Source organism: Saccopteryx bilineata, chromosome 2 (assembly GCF_036850765.1).
Source record: "Saccopteryx bilineata isolate mSacBil1 chromosome 2, mSacBil1_pri_phased_curated, whole genome shotgun sequence".
Classification (NCBI taxonomy): Eukaryota; Metazoa; Chordata; class Mammalia; order Chiroptera; family Emballonuridae; genus Saccopteryx; species Saccopteryx bilineata.
Genome location: NC_089491.1, coordinates 147,202,698 through 147,225,949, shown reverse-complemented (window position 1 = coordinate 147,225,949; position 23,252 = coordinate 147,202,698).

The following is a 23,252-nucleotide window of genomic DNA, read 5'->3' as shown; positions in this document are numbered from 1 at the left end:
TCTTTTAATATGACTTCAAACAGAAAAAAATAATTATACAACAATTATTTAAACCACAACAAAGAGTAAAGACTAAGTTCAGTTTTGTCTGAAAATAACAATGATAACATCTAGCACTTACATAGCGCTCACCATGGCCTAGTGGTCTAAGCAGTTTCTACACCTGAACCCATTTAAAGCTTACAAAAACCCTATGAGGCAGAGAAGGAAGCCTTAACGTCTAGTAACAATGAAAATAGACATTATAAATGACTTACATACCATACATTACAGTAGATGATATGTTCAGTGTGCTGTGCAAAGTTGCAATGCATGAATTTATTATCATCAATCCCTGTGCATGCATCTGTGATGAGTTGCCTCAGACGATCTCTGCTTTTTCACTGAATATACCTGCACTTTCAGCAAATCCCAGGGGAGGTAAATCAGAGGGGTTTAAATATGAAAAATAAAATTCAATAACCTAATAGCAGATATGCTTCCGGATTTTATAGCTACAGTGGACTATCATTTTAAAGATGAGGCAACAGAGGCTCAGAGAAGTTAAGTAATTTACCCAGGGTGAGAGAGCTGGGAGTGAAAGTTAAGTAATTTACCCGGGGTGAGAGAGCTGGGAGTGATGGAGAAATGATTTAAATCAAGGCCATTCTGAGTCTAGGTTCCATGCTCTTCCTAGAATCATAAACAAATAAAATAACCTGTTAATAATATAAAATAGGGTTCTGATATAAATTGGCATTCTTTATGCTGGTCCAGGGCAAATTTTTATCTTTTATAAAATTTTTAAAAATTTTATAAAATCTTTTCCAAATTACTTATCTATTTATTTATGCCCCCTTCTGTTGTATAGCAGGGGTGCCATTTATCTTTATCAAGACTTTTATTTTTTATAATTGCACAGCTTTTTAGGCTTCCTCAGTGCCTAAACATATCAAGGCTGTGTGTGGTACAAAACGACTGCTGCCAGTTACTCATTAGCAACAGGACTGACCTCTCCTGCTACTTTGCAAGCTGATACAACAGTCTATAGTAGGGATCGGGAATCTTTTTGGCTGAGAGAGCCATGAACGCCACATATTTTAAAATATAATTCCATAAGAGCCATACAACGACCCATGTACGTTATGCATTATCCAATAAAACTTTGGTGTTGTCCTGGAGAACAGCTGTGATTGGCTCCAGCTACCTGCAACCATGAACATGAGCAGTAGGAAATGAATGGATTGTAATACATGAGAATGTTTTATATTTTTAATGTTATTATTTTTTTTATTAAAGATTTGTCTGTGAGCCAAATGCAGGCATCAAAAGAGCCACATCTGGTTCACAGCCATAGTTTCCCGACCCCTGGTCTATAGAATCTATCTATTTTGTATGGAAAGAATAACTTCCAATGGGGTCCAAGCTGAACAAAAACTGAGTGAGTGTGTTGATACCACTATACTTCCTGTGAGACTATTATATGGCCACCAAATTTTTGATATTTTAGATTGACTGTTAATTTCATGACTTTACTATCATGTAGGTCAATCTACATGTCATTATATTCATGGATATACACAAACATCTGTGGCAAAGTGAAAAGAATTTCAAAGAGAACAGTTTTCACTTGTTAACATGACTTCCTAATTCTATTTTTTCCTTCAGTGGCAAATACCTGAATACTCTCCTTCTCAAGAATAGTGCCTCAGACCAAAAATCTATTTTAATGACCCATAAATTTGGGGGAGAAAAGTCAATTTATTCGGAATCTGCTTTTTAATTACGATTTCTTGTAAGTCCACGTACAATCAGGAGACCACTAAAATCAGCTATAAACTTACTAGTGAAGAATTTCCACAGAAAGATGTCATCAAAATTATAGAATATAAAGAAAATATAAATTGATACAAGGAAGGAAGAAAGAAGAAAGGGAGAGAGAGAGGAAGGAACCAAAAAAGGGGGAGGGAAGAGAGAAATATTAAAGATTTAGGGAGGAACTGATGTACTATGGCCATCAAAGAATTGGATTTAGGGAACAAAGTGAGTGCCTGGCTTCACTGAATATGATTAGTTGATATTCAATGACACACTTTTAGGAAGAGAGATATTGAAGGTATTGTTTTGAATACATCTACATTTTTCATTGGTTTTTGAAATTTAATATCTGTGTCCAGAGAAAATCCACTACTTTAAATAAGAAGGAATAAGAGTGCTAAATTATCTCTGCCAGTGACTTGACAGACATATTCCTAATTATCAGGAATGAGTTATAAAAATAGCTAGGTCTGGAACAGAGAAGAGGGAGTAGGTATCCTCCTAGGAAGGTTACTCTTCAGGTTCAGTAACCTGTTCCAGTAGCCTATTCTTGATAACAAAAACTTTTCATTTGATTGAACCTATAATACATACTTAATGCTTTTTAAACTCATGTATTTGAACCTTTGAGTTTGGTATCCTAATATTTTAGAAGCTAATAAATATCTCAATTTCTAGAGGAAATACATTTTCTTATAGAGGGATAACTACACATGGCTATATTATATGTTTCTGTATAAGACCCTGAGTCTAAGGTATTTGTCTAATGTGTAAAAATTTTTTACTTGGAAAATTTTACTCTGCAATTTTAAAATAATGAACTATGTCTCAGCCATTAAAGGAGCAGCTTAAATCCATTTGCCCTTTCCTCACTTATGAGTGAAAAAGAGAGAGAGAAGATCTTACGGAAAAATGGAAATACACAGTATTAGAACTACAAGGAACACCGTAGTATTTTAAGAAATGAGCATATTGCCTCTCAGAGTTCATTATGTTAGCGATATAGCTAATAAAAAGATGAAAAGTAATTTAAGCCACAAATCATAGCAGTGGCGTAGTAACTGCCCCTCTAGGTTTTTGTCATTTTTACTGTTGCTGCTACTACTTTGACTTTGCATCTGTGCCCCATGCACCTAGGATATTACATATAACTTGTAATTTTTAATGTATAGACCGTCAATATTAGACTCTGACTTCGCTGATCAGACTTGTTATTTAAATACTTGAGAGGGTTATTTCCTCTTGGTGAACATGAAATGTTTTAGTTTCCCTAGTGTGATGTTAGCAAAGTCATTTGAGATCTTCATACTGACTCATTTTCTTTCTTTAATTTCTTCTGAAAATCACAAACTGACCATTCAAAATCCTTATCTTGATACTGATGGTACCCAGTTAATATCAGGTTGCATTCATATTTTCCAAGATTACTAGAGAAACTTTGTCAGTAGAGAAAAAAGTTTTCTGACTTTCCCAATTCCTGTGTGCCACAAAAAGGAGTGGTCTGTGCTAAATTGTCCTTCCTCTTTTCCTTAATCCTCTAATCAATGAAACGATTACATTACAAGTTACAAAACAAGTCTTGTGCATGCTCTGCCATATCACAGTTCCCATTTTTGGAATGGAGACCAAGGAGATGTGTCTACTTTATCCACACAGTGCCTCTGATAGCACCATATGCTTGTGGTTTCTTTTTTTTTTTTTAATTTTATTTTTTTAATGGGGTGACATCAATAAATCAGGATACATATATTCAAAGATAACAAGTCCAGGTTATCTTGTCGTTCAATTATATTGCATACCCACCACCCAAAGTCAGATTGTCCTCTGTCACCTTCTATCTTGTTTTCTTTGTGCCCTTCCCCACCCCCTATCCCTCTCCCATTCCCCCCTCCCCCCCATAACCACCACACTCTTATCAATGTCTCTTAGTTTCACTTTTATGTCCCACCTACGTATGGAATAATACAGTTCCTGTTTTTTTCTGTTTTACTTATTTCGCTTCGTATCATGTTATCAAGATCCCACCATTTTGCTGTAAATGTTCCGATGTCATCATTTCTTATGGCTGAGTAGTATTCCATAGTGTATATGTGCCACATCTTCTTTATCCAGTCATCTATTGATGGGCTTTTTGGTTGTTTCCATGTCCTGGCCACTGTGAACAATGCTGCAATAAACATGGGGCTGCATGTGTCTTTACGTATCAATGTTTCTGAGTTTTGGGGATATATACCCAGTAGAGGGATTGCTGGGTCATAAGGTAGTTCTATTTGCAGTTTTTTGAGGAACCACCATACTTTCTTCCATAATGGTTGTACTACTTTACATTCCCACCAACAGTGTATGAGGGTTCCTTTTTCTCCACAGCCTCTCCAACATTTGCTATTACCTGACTTGCTAATAACAGCTAATCGAACAGGTGTGAGGTGGTATCTCATTGCCGTTTTGATTTGCATTTCTCTAATAGCTAAAGAAGATGAGCATCTTTTCATATATCTGTTGGCCATTTGTATTTCTTCCTGGGAGAAGTGTCTATTCATATCGTCTTCCCATTTTTTTATTGGATTGTTTGTTTGTTTGTTGTTGAGTTTTATGAGTTCTTTGTATATTTTGGATATTAGGCCCTTATCTGAGCTGTTGTTTGAAAATATCATTTCCCATTTAGTTGGCTTTCTGTTTATTTTGTTATCAGTTTCTCTTGCTGAGCAAAAACTTCTTAGTCTGATGTAGTCCCATTCATTAATTTTTGCCTTCACTTCTCTTGCCATTGGAGTCAAATTCATAAAGTGCTCTTTAAAACCCAGGTCCATGAGTTGAGTACCTATGTCTTCTTCTATGTACTTAATTGTTTCAGGTCTTATGTTTAGATCTTTGATCCATTTTGAGTTAATTTTTGTACAGGGGGAGAGACTGTAGTCCAGGTTCATTCCTTTGCATGTGGCTTTCCAGTTTTCCCAGCACCATTTATTGAAGAGGCTTTCTTTTCTCCATTGTGTGTTGTTGGCCCCTTTATCAAAAATTATTTGACTATATATATGTGGTTTTATTTCTGGACTTTCTATTCTGTTCCATTGGTCTGAGTGTCTATTTTTCTGCCAATACCATGCTGTTTTGATTGTCGTGGCCCTATAATAGAGTTTGAAGTCAGGTATTGTTATGTCCCCAGTTTCATTCTTTTTCTTTAGGATTGCTTTGGCTATTCGGGGTTTTTTATAGTTCCATATAAATACGATGATTTTTTTGCTCTATTTCTTTAAAAAATGTCATTGGAAGTTTGATGGGAATTGCATTAAATTTGTATATTGCTTTGGGTAATATAGCCATCTTGATTATATTTATTCTTCCTAGCCAAGAACAAGGTATATTCTTCCATCTCATTATATCTTTTTCGATTTCCCTTAACAATGGTTTATAGTTTTCATTATATAAGTCCTTTACATTCTTTGTTCTGTTTATTCCTAAGTATTTTATTTTTTTTGTTGCAATCGTGAAGGGGATTATTCTTTTGAGTTCCTTCTCAGTTGTTTCATTGTTGGCATATAGAAAGGCTATTGACTTCTGTATGTTAATTTTGTATCCTGCGACCTTACTGTATTGGCTTATTGTTTCTAGTAGTCTTTTTGTGGATTCTTTGGGGTTTTCGATGTATAGGATCATATCATCTGCAAAAAGTGATACCTTTACTTCTTCTTTCCCAATATGGATGCCTTTTATTTCTTTGTCTTGTCTGATTGCTGTGGCAAGAACCTCTAGTACCACATTAAATAAGAGTGGAGAGAGTGGACAACCCTGTCTTGTTCCTGATTTAAGGGGGAAAGCCTTCAGTTTAGTGCCATTTAATATGATGTTAGCTGATGGTTTATCATATATGGCCTTTATCATGTTGAGATATTTTCCTTCTATACCCATTTTGTTGAGAGTCTTAAACATAAAATTGTGTTGTATTTTATCGAAAGCCTTTTCTGCATCTATTGATAAGATCATGTGGTTTTTGTTCTTTGTTTTGTTGATATGGTGTATTACATTAACCGTTTTACGTATGTTGAACCATCCTTGAGATTCTGGGATGATTCCCACTTGATCATGATGTATTATTTTTTTAATATGTTGTTGTATTCGATTTGCTAGTATTTTGTTTAGTATTTTAGCATCTGTATTCATTAGAGATATTGGTCTGTAGTTTTCTTTTTTTGTGCCATCCTTGCCTGGTTTTGGTATGAGGGTTATGTTGGCCTCATAAAATGTGTTTGGAAGTATTGCTTCTTCTTCAATCTTTTGGAAGACTTTGAGTAGAATAGGAACCAAGTCTTCTTTGAATGTTTGATAAAATTCGTTGGTATAGCCGTCAGGGCCTGGACTTTTATTTTGGGGGAGGTTTTTAATGGTTTTTTCTATTTCTTCTCTACTGATAGGTCTGTTTAGGCTTTCTGCTTCTTCTTGACTCAGTGTAGGAAGGTTGTATTTTTCTAGGAATTTATCCATTTCTTCTAGGTTGTTGAATTTAGTGGCATAAAGTTTTTCATAGTAATCTACAATAATTCTTTGTATATCTACGGTGTCCGTGGTGATTTCTCCTCTTTCATTTTGGATTTTGCTTATATGAGTTCTTTCTCTTTTTTCCTTGGTAAGTCTTGCCAGGGGTTTATCAATTTTGTAGATCTTTTCAAAGAACCAGCTCCTTGTTCTATTAATTTTTTCTATAGTTTTTCTGTTCTCTAATTCATTTATTTCTGCTCTGATTTTTATTATCTCCTTTCTTCGGCTGGTTTTGGGTTGTCTTTGTTCTTCTTTTTCTAGTTCCTTAAGGTGGGAAGTTAAGTGGTTCACTTGGGCTCTCTCTTGTTTGTTCATATATGCCTGAAGTGATATGAACTTCCCTCTTATCACTGCTTTTGCTGCATCCCATAGATTCTGATATGTCGTATTGTCATTTTCATTAATCTGTATATATCTTTTGATCTCTGCACTTATTTCTTCTTTGACCCATTCATTTTTTAAAGGTATGTTGTTTAGTTTCCACATTTTTGTGGGATTTTTTTTCTCTTTTTTGCAGTTGAATTCTAGTTTCAAGGCTTTATGATCAGAAAATATGCTTGGTACAACTTCAATTTTTCTGAATTTGCTGATGTTGTTTTTGTGGCCCAACATATGGTCAGTTCTTGAGAATGATCCATGTACACTGGAGAAAAATGTATACTCAGTCACTTTGGGATGAAATGTCCTGTAGATGTCTATCATATCCAGGTGCTCTAGTGTTTTGTTTAAGGCCACTATGTCTTTGTTGATTCTCTGTTTGGATGACCGATCTAGAGCCGTCAGCGGTGTATTGAGGTCTCCAAGTATGATTGTATTTTTGTCAGTTTTTGTTTTAAGATCAATAAGTAGCTGTCTTATATATTTTGGTGCTCCTTGGTTTGGTGCATATATATTAAGAATTGTTATGTCTTCTTGATTCAGTGTCCCCTTAGACATTATGAAATGGCCATCTTTGTCTCTGAGTACTTTTCCTGTCTTGTAGTCAGCATTATCCGATATGAGTATTGCTACACCTGCTTTTTTTGGATGTTATTTGCTTGGAGTATTGTTTTCCAGCCTTTCACTTTGAATTTGTTTTTATCCTTGTTACTTAGATGAGTTTCCTGTAGGCAGCATACAGTTGGATTTTCTTTTTTAATCCATTCTGCTACTCTGTGCCTTTTTATTGGTGAGTTTAATCCATTTACATTTAGTGTAATTATTGATACTTGTGAGTTCCCTATTGCCATTTTATATCTTGCTTTCTGTTAGTTTTGTGTCTTGTTTGATCCTTCTCTTTCGTTTTTCTATCTTTTGTTTTTATTTGGTTGTATTCCATACATCTTTCCTCTGTTGCTATCTTTTTTATCTCATGTGCTTCTGTGGTGGTTTTTTCAATGGTGGTTACCTTTGAGTAATGAAAAGGGTCCCTACCCTGTTCATTGTAGTGAACTATTTTGTGAGTACTTTTGCACTCCATCGTCCTTTGCTACTGTTAATCTCCATCTTCTCCCCCTCTTTCTTTTTGTTGTTGTCACAGTTTAAATTTGGTTTTATTGTGTTCTTCTTGGAGCTTTTACTTGTGGCTCTGTTTTTTTTTTTGTTCTTTGTATCTGATTGGAGAACCCCCTTTAGTAATTCCTTGAGTGGGGGTTTTCTGATGATAAATTCCCTCATCTTTTCTGTATCTGTGAATGTTTTTATTTCTCCTTCGTATTTGAAGGATAGCTTTGATGGGTATAGTATTCGTGGCTGAAAGTTCCTCTCTTTCAGGACTTTAAATATTGGGGTCCACTCTCTTCTAGCTTGTAGAGTTTCTGCTGAGAAATCTAATGATAGTCTAATGGGCCTTCCTTTATATGTTGTATTCTTCTTTTCCCTGGCTGCCTTGAGAATTTTTTCTTTGCTGTTGGTTTGTGTCAATTTCATTATGATATGCCTTGGAGTAGGTTTGTTGGGGTTAAGAAAACTTGGAGTTCTGTTTGCTTCTTGAACTTGAGGCTTTAGTTCTTTCCACAGGCTTGGGAAGTTCTCATCTATTATTTGTTTGAGTATGTTCTCCATTCCATTTTCTCTCTCTTCTCCCTCTGATATACCTATTATTCTTATGTTATTCTTTTTGATGGAGTCAGATAATTCTTGTAGGGCTATCTCATTTTTTTTTTAATTTTTGAGTCTCTTTCTTCTTCTCTCTGTTGTGCCTCAAGTTGCTTGTCTTCCATTTCACTAATCCTCTCTTCTATCTGACTTGTTCTATTAGCTAAGCTTGTTACTTCGTTTTTCAGCTCGTGAATTGAGTTTTTCATCTCTGTTTGATTTGTTTTTATAGTTTCAATTTCCTTGGACATATATTCTTTGTGTTCATTGAGTTGTTTTCTGAGCTCCCTAAATTGCCTTTCTGTGTTTTCTTGTATATCTTGGAGGATTTTTAGGATTTCTATCTTGAATTCTCTGTCATTTAGCTCCAAGGTTTCCAATATATTAAATTTTTTCTCCATAGATTTTTCCTCATCTAGCTGTGTTACTTCTCTTTCTTTTGTATCCATGATATTCGATTTTCTCTTCCTTAATGGCATCTGAGGGTGGTTTTGTTGATAGTATTAATGAGTTTTAAGAAAGAATAAAAAATTAAAAAAAAAATAAAAAATCGAAAAGAGTTGTTTTTTTTTAAAAAAAATAATAATGAAATAAAGAAAAATAAAATAAAATAAAAATTAAAAAAAAAAGGAAATTATTCCTCCCCTCCTTTTTTCCTCTCCTCTCCTCTCCCCTCTTTCTTGAGAAAATCTTGTGGTGGACTGTGAATTATAACAAACAATGCCTGTGATGGAGGGCCTGAATTGGGGAAAAGTAATAAAGGGGCAAAAAAAAAAAAAAAGGAAAAAAGGAAAAAAAAAAGAAAAAAGAAAAAAAAGAGCGTGTGGACCCACAAAAAGCAAATAAGGAAAAAATCTGGGTCAAGAATAAAATGATTTGCTTTTAGGTTTTGGTTGTCTAAGAGTTATGATGAGAGGAATAAGAGGAATATGGAAAAATGAAGTGCAAGTTAAAAAATTACTATTGTATTTACTGGAACAAGAACTAGATAATATGGAGAGCCAGGGATGGGAGCACTGCTAGTGAGTTAAAAAGGTGAAGTAAAAACCCCCCAAAATGCCACAAACATAGGTTTGAGTCCCAGATAAGATAATTTGTTTGTTATTGAGGTTTGAATGAGAGGAGATGTAAAGGAGAAGGGAAGAAACTAATATAGAGGGAGAAAAGAAAGAGAGAGAGAGAGAAAAAAAGGGAACCACTAAAAGAAGAAAAAAGAAAGGAGAGAGAGAGAGAGAGTTAAGGGTTTTGGAGTGCAACCCTCATAGAGAGAAAGGAAGAGAAGAGAAATGATAATGGGAGATGTAACACTTATGGGTAGTGTAGTTCAAGGAGAGGAGAGAGTAAGACAGGTAGAGAGTTAATCGGCCAAATTGGAGGAGGAAAAAAAAAGTATCAAGAATGAAGATAAGAGAAACAAACGAACAAATATAATAAAATGGGATAGGTTATAAAGTCTGCAGATTATTCTTGATTTTGAGAGGTTATCTTCTTGCTTTTTCTTTTCTCTCCCTCTTCCTGGTCGGTGACTCTGTACCCCGGGTTCTGCCCCTTTGGCACGCTCAGGTAGAGGTTTGCAGTTGATAAGTCTCTATGGCAATGTCATGTATTGTGCTTTAGTCTCGTTGGCAGTCGAAGCTCATTAGCATTTATAGGCTCCGACAGTGAGAGAGTCCATGTTCCTGGAGCCTTTCTCCTAGTTTTTCCTTCCTCAATTAGTAGCCTGATAATCCAGCTATGGGGTTGCTGCTGCCTCTGCCTGGATAGTAAGAGGCTCAAAGAGCTGGCAACTCCCCACTCTATTTTGCTTGTGGCTTCTTAATACATGCTATTTGATGATTGATTTATACTCTCCATTTACAAGGTGTTAATGTAAAAATGGCTGAATTCAGTCTAATGGATCAAATTAAAATACTTTTTACATTTTTTTCAGTCATGTCTTTTTGTAAACAGTACTAAATAGCACTTCAAATTTGTGAACAGCTCTTTATGATTAGTTGATATTCAATGACAACCGAATGTCCATGAAATGTACAAATAAATATGTTCTGTGTTAGATGAACAATGCACAGATGGTCTTAAATTTTTTATAATGGATTTATGGCCTGTCTATTTTGTAAGGATTATTTATGGCAACTGGTCTGGAGAGTTATTGTGAGTTATAGAATATTGCAGGCAAAATGTAATAGAACTTTAGAAGTGCAAGGGAGAAGTAGAAACACTTTGTTTCATCAACACAGCAAAACTCTGTTACTTTTGGTTAGCACATAGATCTGATATTCATTGCATGCACTAGAAAATACCAGGTATTTTGTCAATTGTTATCTATATCATTACTTGGCAGTGAAACATTAATAACATAAATTCAAGTGACTTCCCAGGCGTAGGAACATAGGAATTTGAAAATAACATAAGCCTTTGAATTCATCAAACTAATAAAGCTACCTCCATCTCTGATATTCAGATTTGAAATGTGTAAAATGGCTGAACTCTGACCCATTACACGGGGTTAAAAATTAGTAAAATGAAATAAATGAATAAATACAAATGGTGAGATTTTTAATATGCTTAATGAGATACAAGCAGGTCCTCAGTATGACAACTCCTATTATAATCTTTATGATGTCAGTTTCTCTTCTTCTAGGTCTGTGGAACCAGCAAGAAAAGTCATGAGAAATAGAAAATGCAAAAAGTCAAATGCCACGGTTAAGAAATTTGGAATTGTATTTAATAGTCAGTAGACATCACTAAAAATGTTTTAGCAAGAAAAAGTAACCTGATTTGAATGCTGTCTTTTAACAGTAGTTCTCAAATTTATTTTGGTCTGATATGGGGTCCAACTGATTCTGTTACTGAAAGTCCCAGGCACACATTTTATTAAATGCCACTTTAGAGAAATGACTCCAAATGCAATATTCAGGGTCTTCTGGAATGGGAGAAACTGGATACAAGAGGTCCCTTAGAAGCTTGTTACCCAAAATGAGGTTGGCCAGTCAGCAATGTGGAGAGGACCTGGGGACCTGGTAAAACGTAGGAAGTGGAGCCAAATGCAAAGCCTACTGAATCAGAGTCTGTAAGGTGTACTTAATGTTTTGATATGCAATACATTGTGAAATAGTTATCGCAATTAAGCTAGTGAACACATCCATCTATCTGTGGCCTCTGCAACTCCTTTCCTCCCCCTCCTCTTCCTTTTAAATGTCAAGTATATAACACGTGGCACATTTCAAGTATACAATAAAGGATTGTTAACATACATAGTCATACTGTATTTTAATAAGATTCACAGGTTATTTCCTACATAGTGACATGAGATGACTAACCTGTGTTCAGTGACGGTACGGATGAAGGACAACAAACGCCTGAAGTGGGGCAATGAGAAGGAGAAGAGCAGAAGAATTAAAGAAGGAGGTACTAGTTGATTTTTTAAATTATCAACTTAAAAATTCAGGCTGACGAGGCTCTTCCTCTCTCTAACTCCAGTGGGTCAGGCTTTGTTCCTAATCGAGGTCATTCTGAAACTCACCCCATGCTTTGTAGGCACAAGGAAGCGGATTTGTAAAAGGGGCATACATGCTCACCTTGGATCCTCCTCTGCTGTCCTGCACAGAGAAGACTCTAGTTCAATTGTTTCCCTAGCAGCCCTAGGAACAAATTTCAGAACAGCTGTAAAGCAGGCTGAGACACTTTCAAATAACCATCTGGCCTCATTCCTACCCTGGTGTGGCATCAACATGCAGGTGACTGAAGGAGGGGAGAGGCGATCACCAGATGCAGTTTAGGAAAGCAGGCCTGGACATCTGAGGGTAAATGAGAATTTGGTAAAAGTTGGGCATGAAGGTTGGGCTCATTTAAAAATGCCTTCTTGATGCAACAGCTTTGCAGAGAGTGTCAAAGGCACTCACTTTTTTTTGGTTCCTTTGAATAAGTCTCATTTTCCAAGCCGAAAAAGGTTGCTGAAGTGATAGGATATTGTTCCTATGATGATGAAATGTACTACTGCCTGCTGCCTTGAGCCCAGAAGTTTGTAGCTACACAGCTGCCTCACTAATTACTCTCCTAATGTGAGAGAGGGAAAAGTACAATGTAATTTTGATGTACAGTAGTTTCACGAACACAGCATCAGTGCCGAGCTTCAGGGGTGCCTGTATTAGCCAGAGAGAGGGGCTGAATTAAATACGGAGTAACTATGAACTAGCAGAGGTGTTCTATTAGCTGAATGGCAGAGCATGCAATTTAGAAGCTGTAGGCTCTGCGTTTTCTCTCAGCAGTACCGTCTAAACATAATTAATCGATTGCTTCTCACAGTAAGTGACACTAATTAGTTGCACTCTAATTGCTATGTATGGAGTAATGTTACTCCATTCTAAGTGCTCTGTAGAGTAGCTACATAAGATTTTTAATGCATTATCATGAATTTTCATGTAATTACAATCTTTTCCAATGGAGCAAAAGGGAAATATTGTAGGCTATTTCACCAGGAATCAATAAATAACTTACATTATCACTATTAAGAAAGAATGATTGAGTGCCTTCCTTGTTATTAGCATGTGTGTGATTAGAACTGTGTATAGTTGTAAGTGCCAGATCTTGAAACTAAAAATATGCCCTTTGCTAGCAATGTTATAGCTAGACAATTTTCTCTCTGAAATAAATTATTTGTCCTGAATTTTATTATTTTTCCAAATCAGACACAAGTGACTAAATTGGATTAATGGAAAAAAAGGAAATATTAATTTCTAATCTGACTTCAACTTTAGGTTCTTTGTCTTTAGTTGGTTGTATTTCTTATTCTTTATGCTATATTTTCCTCCTTTCTAGAAGATTAACTCATTATTTTATATATAAATATTTCACATTGTTCTTTATGCTTAAGTATTTGAATTGGGTATACAATGCTTGAGCTTCTTTTTGGAAGCTTCTTCCTAGCATTCACATCTCTAGAAGATAGTTCTTTAAAAATAATTTCAAACTATAGCTGAAAAGGAAAAGTGTTTTGGGGTCCCCTTGAGTTTAATCTTATAAGGTAAAGAATATCATGTGTACTCTAAAGAAAGATTGTGATAGAGTAGAGGAAAAGAAAATAGGCCTCTCTTTATAAATGTACTGAAGTAATAGAAATGAGAGTAGGACTTCAAAAGTGTATAACAGCCTGACCAGGTGGTGGCACAGTGGATAGAGTGTCAGCCTAGGACGCTGAGGACCCAGGTTAGAAACCTTGAAGTCAGGCTCACCAGATTGAGTGTGGGGTTGCTGGCTTGAGTGTGGGATCATAGACATGACCCGAAGGTCATTGGCTTGAGCAAGGGGTCACTCACTCTGCTGGAGCCCAACCCTCAGTCAAGGCAAATATGAGAAAGCAATCAATGAACTAAGGTGCTACAATGAAGGATTGATGCTTCTTATCTCTCTCCCTTCCTGTCTGCCTGTCCCTATCTGTCTCTCACACACTAAAAAAAAGTGTATAATATATTTCTTCTCTTTTGACAGCCCTACTCATATAGATTTTAATTATTCTGGTTTTATACGGATTTAAGGACTTATGGATTATTTGATCTGTAAATCATGGAATATATGATTTAGGTTGAAGAATTTCTTAGTTGTTTCTCCTGAGAGCATATTTGTCCTTCTAATGTGATTGTTTTGATTTCAGTGTTCAGCAGCTTTTTTCTTAAGGAAATGGTCTGTTCTTGTATTTGCTGAGTCACTCTGCAGGTCTGAGAGCTTTTCTTCAATTCTGAGTTTTTTGCTGTGTAAAACACTTTGAATTCCCTCAAAAAGAAAACACATGACTAGTGAAGAACTTAGTGTTATGGCTTAACATAAAAATATTTCTCTATAAAGACTTCCTGAAGTTTGGAAAAGTTTGTTTACTAGGCATATTTATGTATCTCTCCTCATTAGATAGATAAATGACTAAAGAAATTTGTAAATTAAATACATTTTCAAAAATTTTAACTTTTGAAAGAAAAAAAATGTTGAAATTATATGATGAAAAGTGAATCTTCTGCTTCTTATATTCCTATTATTAATGAATATATTTAAACCAAATTAATTTTAATTTTCTTTTCTAACATATTACGCTATTTCCAAATATGCCCATGTTTTATTGACTTCAGGAATTTGTGTCCAGCTCTTTATATTTCTATTATTAACTGTATGTATTTATATCAAAATTAAGTTTGTATCCTTTTCTAATCACTATCAGTATTGTGTCTGCTCCTGATCTCTGCTTCATCTAGAATGCCCTCTTTTCTCCCATTCTGCTAACCTGCTGGTGTCCCCAACCACCTTTCCCACGCACCACTACAATGGAAACAATGTGCTACATTGTGAAAGGACAATATCAACATTAGAACCACTAAGAAGTCCTCATTGTATCAACGCCTATCACTTAAATTCAATCTTTTTATCTACACCTTAACTCAAGTAGATAATTTTGTAAGACAACAGTTTACCAAAACTAACTCCAGGAAAAAGGAAAAAATGGAAACAGATTAATTTTAACAGGAAAAAAAAGTCTTCATGAAGCAGATATTTTGATGCTATTTTAACTGTTCCAAAGTAGAGAGAAAGAAGAAAAATGCCCTCAAGTTTACTAGAGACTCAATAAAACAAATTTACAAGTCAATTTCATTTTTTAATATAGATACAAATATTCCAAATATGCAATAAGCACATTAAAAGAATAACACTTGAGACCAGAAGGAATTAATTATAAAAATGTAAGGATGGTTTAATATTAAGAAATCTATTAACATAATCCATCACATTATACTAAGATGAAATAACCTATGATACTGAAAAAACAAACCTTCAACATCTTTCTTAATTAAAAAAATTTTTTAAACCCTCAATAAGATTAAACTAAATATAGAAAACACGATAAAATACATCTCCCAGACGGCTATACTAGCGAATTTTATCAAACATTCAAAGAAGACTTGGTTCCTATTCTACTCAAAGTCTTCCAAAAGATTGAAGAAGAAGCAATACTTCCAAACACATTTTATGAGGCCAACATAACCCTCATACCGAAACCAGGCAAGGATGGCACATAAAAAGAAAACTACAGACCAATATCTCTAATGAATACAGATGCTAAAATACTAAACAAAATACTAGCAAATTGAATACAACAACATATTAAAAAATAATACATCATAATCAAGTGGGATTCATCCCAGAATCTCAAGGATGGTTCAACATACGTAAAACGGTTAACGTAATACACCATATCAACAAAACAAAGAACAAACACCACATGATCTTATCAATAGACGCAGAAAAGGCTTTCGATAAAATACAACACAATTTTATGTCTAAGACTCTCAACAAAATGGATATAGAGCCCTGGCCGGTTGGCTCAGCGGTAGAGCATCGGCCTAGCGTGCGGAGGACCCGAGTTCGATTCCCGGCCAGGGCACACAGGAGAAGCGCCCATTTGCTTCTCCACCCCTCCGCCGTGCTTTCCTCTCTGTCTCTCTCTTCCCCTCCCGCAGCCAAGGCTCCATTGGAGCAAAGATGGCCCGGGCGCTGGGATGGCTCTGTGGCCTCTACCTCAGGCGCTAGAGTGGCTCTGGTGGCAACATGGCGACGCCCAGGATGGGCAGAGCATCGCCCCCTGGTGGGCAGAGCGTCCGCCCCTGGTGGGCGTGCCAGGTGGATCCTGGTCCGGCGCATGCGAGAGTCTGTCTGACTGTCTCTCCCCGTTTCCAGCTTCAGAAAAATGAAAAAAAAAAAAAAGGATATAGAAGGAAAATATCTCAACATGATAAAGGCCATATATGATAAACCATCAGCTAACATCATATTAAATGGCACAAACTGAAGGCTTTCCCCCTTAAATCAGGAACAAGACAGGGTTCTCCACTCTCTCCACTCTTATTTAATGTGGTACTAGAGGTTCTAGCCAGAGCAATCAGACAAGACAAAGAAATAAAAGGCATCCATATCGGAAAAGAAGAAGTAAAGGTATCACTTTTTGCAGATGATATGATCCTATACATCGAAAACCCCAAAGAATCCACAAAAAGACTACTAGAAACAATAAGCCAATACAGTAAGGTCACAAGATACAAAATTAACATACAAAAGTCCATAGCCTTTCTATATGCCAACAATGAAACATTTGAGAATGAACTAAAAAATTAATCCCCTTCATGATTGCAACAACAAAAAAATAAAATACCTAGGAATAAACATAACATCTTCCTTTAATGAATTTTTCACTAAAGTCAGAAACAAGAATGTCCACTATCACCTGACTAGGTGGTGGCGCAGTGGATAGAACGTCAGACTGGGATGTGGGGGACTCAAGTTCGAGACCCCTAGGTTGCCAGCTTGAGCGCGGGCTCATCTGGTTTGGACAGAAGCTCACCAGCTTGGACCCAAGGTTGCTGGCTTGAACAAGGGGTTACTAGGTCTGCTGTACCCCATGGTCAAGGCACATATGAGAAAGCAATCAATGAACAACTAAGGTGTTGCAATGAGAAAGTGATAATTGATGCTTCTCATCTCTCTCTGTTCCTGTCTGTCCCTATCTGTCCCTCTCTCTGACTCTCTATCTCTGTAAGAAAAAAAAAGAATGTCCACTATCACTTCTAGTATTTAACATTTTTTTCTTTTAATAATTTTATGTTTTTAATGGGGTGACATCAATAAATCAGAATACATATATATTCAAAGATAACATGTCCAGGTTATCTCGTCGTTCAATTATGTTGCATACCCATCACCCAAAGTCAGATTGTCCTCTGTCACCTTCTATCTAGTTTTCTTTGTGCCCCTCCCCTCCCCCTTCCCCTCTCCCTCTGCCCACTCCCCTGTAACCACCACACTCTTATCAATGTCTCTTAGTTTCACTTTTATGTCCCACCTACGTATGGTATGGAATAATGCAGTTCCTGGTTTTTTCTGATTTACTTATTTCACTTCATATCATGTTATCAAGATCCCACTATTTTGCTGTAAATGATCCGATGTCATCATTTCTTATGGCTGAGTAGTATTCCATAGTGTATATGTGCCACATCTTCTTTATCCAGTCATCTATTGATGGGCTTTTTGGTTGTTTCCATGTCCTGGCCACTGTGAACAATGCTACAATGAACATGGGGCTGCATGTGTCTTTACGTATCAATGTTTCTGAGTTTTGGGGGTATATACCCAGTAGAGGGATTGCTGGGTCATAAGGTAGTTCTATTTTCAATTTTTTGAGAAACCACCATACTTTCTTCCATAATGGTTGTACTACTTTACATTCCACCAACAGTGGATGAGGGTTCCTTTTTTTCCACAGCCTCTCCAACATTTGCTATTACCTGTCTTGTTAATATAGCTAATCTAACAGATGTGAGGTGGTATCTCATTGCAGTTTTGATTTGCATTTCTCTAATAACTAAAGAAGATGAACGTCTTTTCATATATCTGTTGGCCATTTGTATTTCTTCCTGGGAGAAGGGTCTGTTCATGTCCTCTTCCCATTTTTTTTATTGGATTGTTTGTTTGTTTGTTGTTGAGTTTTATGAGTTCTTTGTATATTTTGGATATTAGACCCTTATCTGAGCTGTTGTTTGAAAATATCATTTCCCATTTAGTTGGCTGTCTGTTTATTTTGTTATCAGTTTCTCTTGCTGAGCAAAAACATCTTAGTCTGATGTAGTCCCATTCATTAAATTTTGCCTTCACTTCTCTTGCCTTTGGAGTCAAATTCATAAAGTGCTCTTTAAAACCCAGGTCCATGATTTGAGTACCTATGTCTTCTTCTATGTACTTAATTGTTTCAGGTCTTATATTTAGATATTTGATCCATTTTGAGTTAATTTTAGTACAGGGGGACAAACTGTAGTCCAGTTTCATTCTTTTGCATGTGGCTTTCCAGTTTTCCCAGCACCATTTATTGAAGAGGCTTTCTTTTCTCCATTGTGTGTTGTTGGCCCCTTTATCAAAAATTATTTGACTATATATATGTGGTTTTATTTCTGGACTTTCTATTCTGTTCCATTGGTCTGAGTGTCTATTTTTCTGCCAATACCATGCTGTTTTGATTGTCGTGGCCCTATAATAGAGTTTGAAGTCAGGTATTGTAATGCCCCCAGTTTCATTTTTTTTCTTTAGGATTGCTTTGGCTATTCAGGGTTTTTTATAGTTCCATATAAATCTGATGATTTTTTGCTTTATTCTTTAAAAAATGTCATTGGAGTTTGATGGTAATTGCATTAAATTTGTATATTGCTTTGGGTAATATGGTCATCTTGATTATATTTATTCTTCCTAACCAAGAACAAGGTATATTCTTCCTTCTCATTATATCTTTTTTGATTTCCCTTAACAATGGTTTATAGTTTTCATTATATAAGTCCTTTACATTCTTTGTTATGTTTATTCCTAGGTATTTTATATTTTTCGTTGCAATCATGAAGGTGATTATTCTTTTGAGTTCATTCTCCAATATTTTATTGTTGGCATATAGAAAGGCTATTGACTTCTGTACGTTAATTTTGTATCCTGCAACCTTACTGTATTGCTTATTGTTTCTAGTAGTCTTTTTGTGGATTCTTTGTGGTTTTCGATGTATAGAATCATATCATCTGCAAAAAGTGATACCTTTACTTCTTCTTTTCCGATATGGATGCCTTTTATTTCTTTGTCTTGTCTGATTGCTCTGGCTAGAACCTCTAGTACCACATTAAATAAGAGTGGAGAGAGTGGACAACCCTGTCTTGTTCCTGATTTAAGGGAGAAAGCCTTCAGTTTGTGCCATTTAATATGATGTTAGCTGATGGTTTATCATATATGGCCTTTATCATGTTGAGATATTTTCCTTCTATACCCATTTTGTTGAGAGTCTTAAACATAAAATTGTGTTGTATTTTATCGAAAGCCTTTTCTGCGTCTATTGATAAGATCATGTGGTTTTTGTTCTTTGTTTTGTTGATATGGTGTATTACATTAACCGTTTTACGTATATTGAACCATCCTTGAGATTCTGGGATGAATCCCACTTGATCATGATGTATTATTTTTTTAATATGTTGTTGTATTCGATTTGCTAGTATTTTGTTTAGTATTTTAGCTTCTGTATTCATTAGAGATATTGGTCTGTAGTTTTCTTTTTATGTGCCATCCTTGCCTGGTTTGGGTATGAGGGTTATGTTGGCCTCATAAAATGTGTTTGGAAGTATTGCTTCTTCTTCAATTTTTTGGAAGACTTTCTGTAGAATAGGAACCAAGTCTTCTTTGAATGTTTGATAAAATTCGCTGGAATAGCCGTCTGGGCCTGGACTTTTATTTTTGGGGAGGTTTTTAATGGTTTTTTCTATTTCTTCTCTACTGATAGGTCTGTTTAGCCTTTCTGCTTCTTCTTGACTCAGTCTAGGAAGGTTGTATTTTTCTAGGAATTTATCCATTTCTTCTAGGTTGTTGAATTTAGTGGCATAAAGTTTTTCATAGTATTCTATAATAATTCTTTGTATATCTATGGTGTCCGTGGTGATTTCTCCTCTTTCATTTTGGATTTTGCTTATATGAGTTCTTTCTCTTTTTTCCTTCGTAAGTCTTGCCAAGGATTTGTCAATTTTTTTGATCTTATCAAAGAACCAGATCCTTGTTCTATCAATTTTTTAATAGTTTTTTGTTCTGTATTTCATTTATTTCTGCTCTGATTTTTATTATCTCCTTTCTTAGGCTAGTTTTGGGTTGTCTTTGTTCTTCTTTTTCTAGTTCCTTAAGGTGGGAAGTTAAGTGGTTCACTTGGGCTCTCTCTTGTTTGTTCATATATGCCTGAAGTGATATGAACTTCCCTCTTATCACTGCTTTTGTTGAATCCCATAGATTCTAATATGTCATATTGTCATTTTCATTTGTCTGTATATATCTTTTGATCTCTGCACTTATTTCTTCTTTGACCCATTCATTTTTTAAAAGTATGTTGTTTAGTTTCCACATTTTTGTGGGATTTTTTTTCCTCTTTTTTGCAGTTGAATTCTAGTTTCAAGGCATTATGATCAGAAAATATGCTTGGTACAACTTTGATTTTTCTGAATTTGCTGATGTTGTTTTTGTGGCCCAACATATGGTCAATTCCTGAGAATGATCCATGTACACTGGAGAAAAATGTATACTCAGTCACTTTGGGATGAAATGTCCTGTAGATGTCTATTATATCCAGGTGCTCTAGTGTTATGTTTAAGGCCACTATGTCTTTGTTGATTCTCTGTTTGGATGACCGATCTAGAGCCGTCAGCGGTGTATTGAGGTCTCCAAGTATAATTGTATTTTTGTCAGTTTTTGTTTTAAGGTCAATAAGTAGCTGTCTTATATATCTTGGTTCTGCTTTGGTTTGGTGCAAAAATATTAAGAATTGTTATGTCTTTTTGATTCAGTGTCCCCTTAGACATTATGAAATGCCCATTTTTATCTCTGAGTACTTTTACTGTCTTATAGTCAGCATTATCAGATATGAGTATTGCTACGCCTGCTTTTTTTTGGATGTTATTTGCTTGGAGTATTGTTTTCCAGCCTTTCACTTTGAATTTGTTTTTATCCTTGTTACTTAGATGAGTTTCTTGTAGGCAGCATACAGTTGGATTTTCTTTTCTAACCCATTCTGCTACTCTGTGCCTTTTTATTGGTGAGTTTAATCCGTTTACATTTAGTGTAATTATTGACACTTGTGCGTTCCCTATTGCCATTTTATAGATTGCTTTCTGTTAGTTTTTTGTCTTTTTTGTTCCTTCTCTTTCATTTTTCTATCTTTTGTTTTTATTTGGTTGTATTCCATACATCTTTCCTCTGTTGCTATCTTTTTTATCTCATGTGCTTCTGTGGTGGTTTTTTCAATGGTGGTTACCTTTAAGTAATGAAAAGGGTTCCTAACCTGTTCATTGTAGTGCACTATTTTGTGAGTACTTTTGCACTCCATCGTCCTTTGCTACTGTTTATCTCCATCCTCTCCCCCCCTTTCTTTTTGTTGTTGTCACAGTTTAAATTTGGTTTTATTGTGTTCTTCTTGGAGCTTTTACTTGTGGAGGCTCCAAGGATAGGTTTTTCTGTTTCTGGTTGAAGATCTTGTTGAGTTTTGGGGGAGACTTATCGATATCTCTTCCTACCGCACCATTACTCTGACGTCATCTCCCATATTTAACATTTTAGTTGAGATAACAGCAAAGGCAAAGAGAAGAAAAGGCAATCTTAGGTAAACATTTTAATAAAGAAGATAAAACTCACTATTTGTAGACACATGTATAGAAAGCCAGAAACAATTTAAAACTGTTAAAAACTATAAAAGAATTTAGAAAGCTAGTGAAACAGAAAATAAAACAAAATTCAGATATTAATTGTTCATATATACAAACAATATAAAAATTTATGACATAATGGAAGATAATGGATATAGCATTTCAGCTTTGGAACATAAAAAATTTCTGGAAATCTATTGCACACCAGTGTGAATACACAGAACATATATATGGAAAAGAAGTTAATATCCTATTTATGAAAGTAACAAAAATGTTAAAAGGCAAACTTGGAAAAATATTGTATCTACATATAAAAATAACCAAGATGTTTCCATTTCCCCCCGACCCAACAACCTCTGGCAACCACCATCCTGCTCTGTCTCTATGAATCCTACTTTATTTTTAGATTCCATATATAAGTAAGATCACACAATATTTGTCTTTTTCTGGCTTATCTCACTTTGCATAATGTTCTCCAGATTAAACCATGTTTTTGCAAACGGCAGGAATTTTTTTTATCACTGAATAATATTTCATTACATATTTAAATATATACCATTTCCCCCCATATATAAGACGCTCCCATGAATAAGATGCACCTTAATTTGGGGGCCCGAAATTTGAAAAAAAAATGTATTACATAAAGTTATTGAACTCAAGTTTCATTCATCATAAAATTCATACAACTCCTCATCACTGTCAAAACTCTCATCCATTAGCTTGTCTTCATCTGTGTCTGATGGCGAATCACTGTCTTCAACAATGAGCGCAAAAACAAATGTGAAAAAGTAGGAATGCAAGTTAAAGAACCTACAACCACTGTATAAGATGCACCCAGTTTTTAGACCCCAAAGTTTTCAGATAATAATACGTTTTATACATGGGGAAATACAGTACATACATTTTCTTCATCCATTTCTCTGTTGACAGACACTTAGGTTGTTTCTATATCTTGGCTATTCTGATAATGCTACAGGGAACATAGGAGTGCAGCACAGCTGTCTCACTATGACCTTATATATAGAAAACCCTAAAGACTCCACTGAAAATGTTAGAATAAATAAATTCAGTAAAGGTGTTGGATACAAAACCAATATACAAATATTATTTGCATTTCTATGCAGTAACAATGAACTAGCAAAAAAAAAAAGGGAAAATGAGAAAACAATATCATTACAATTGTAATGATATTTTGATACCAAAAATAATAAAATATTTAGGAATAAATTTAACCAAGGAAGTGAAAAACCTGTACACTGAAAATTATATAATGTTAATAAAAAATCGGCCTGACCTGTGGTGGTGCAGTGGATAAAGCATCGACCTGGAAATGCTGAGGTCGCTGGTTCAAAACCCTGGGCTTGCCTGGTCAAGGCACATATGGGAGTTGATGCTTCCAGCTCCTCCCCCCTCTCTCTCTCCTTTCTCTCTCTCTCTCTCTCCTCTCTAAAATGAATAAATTAAAAAAAAATAAAATAAAAATAAAATAAAAAACCTGAAGATAACATAAATAAATGGAAAAATATCCTGTATTCATAAACTGAAAAAATTAATAGTTAAAATGTTTATACTACCCAAAGTAATGGACAGATTCAATAAAATCTC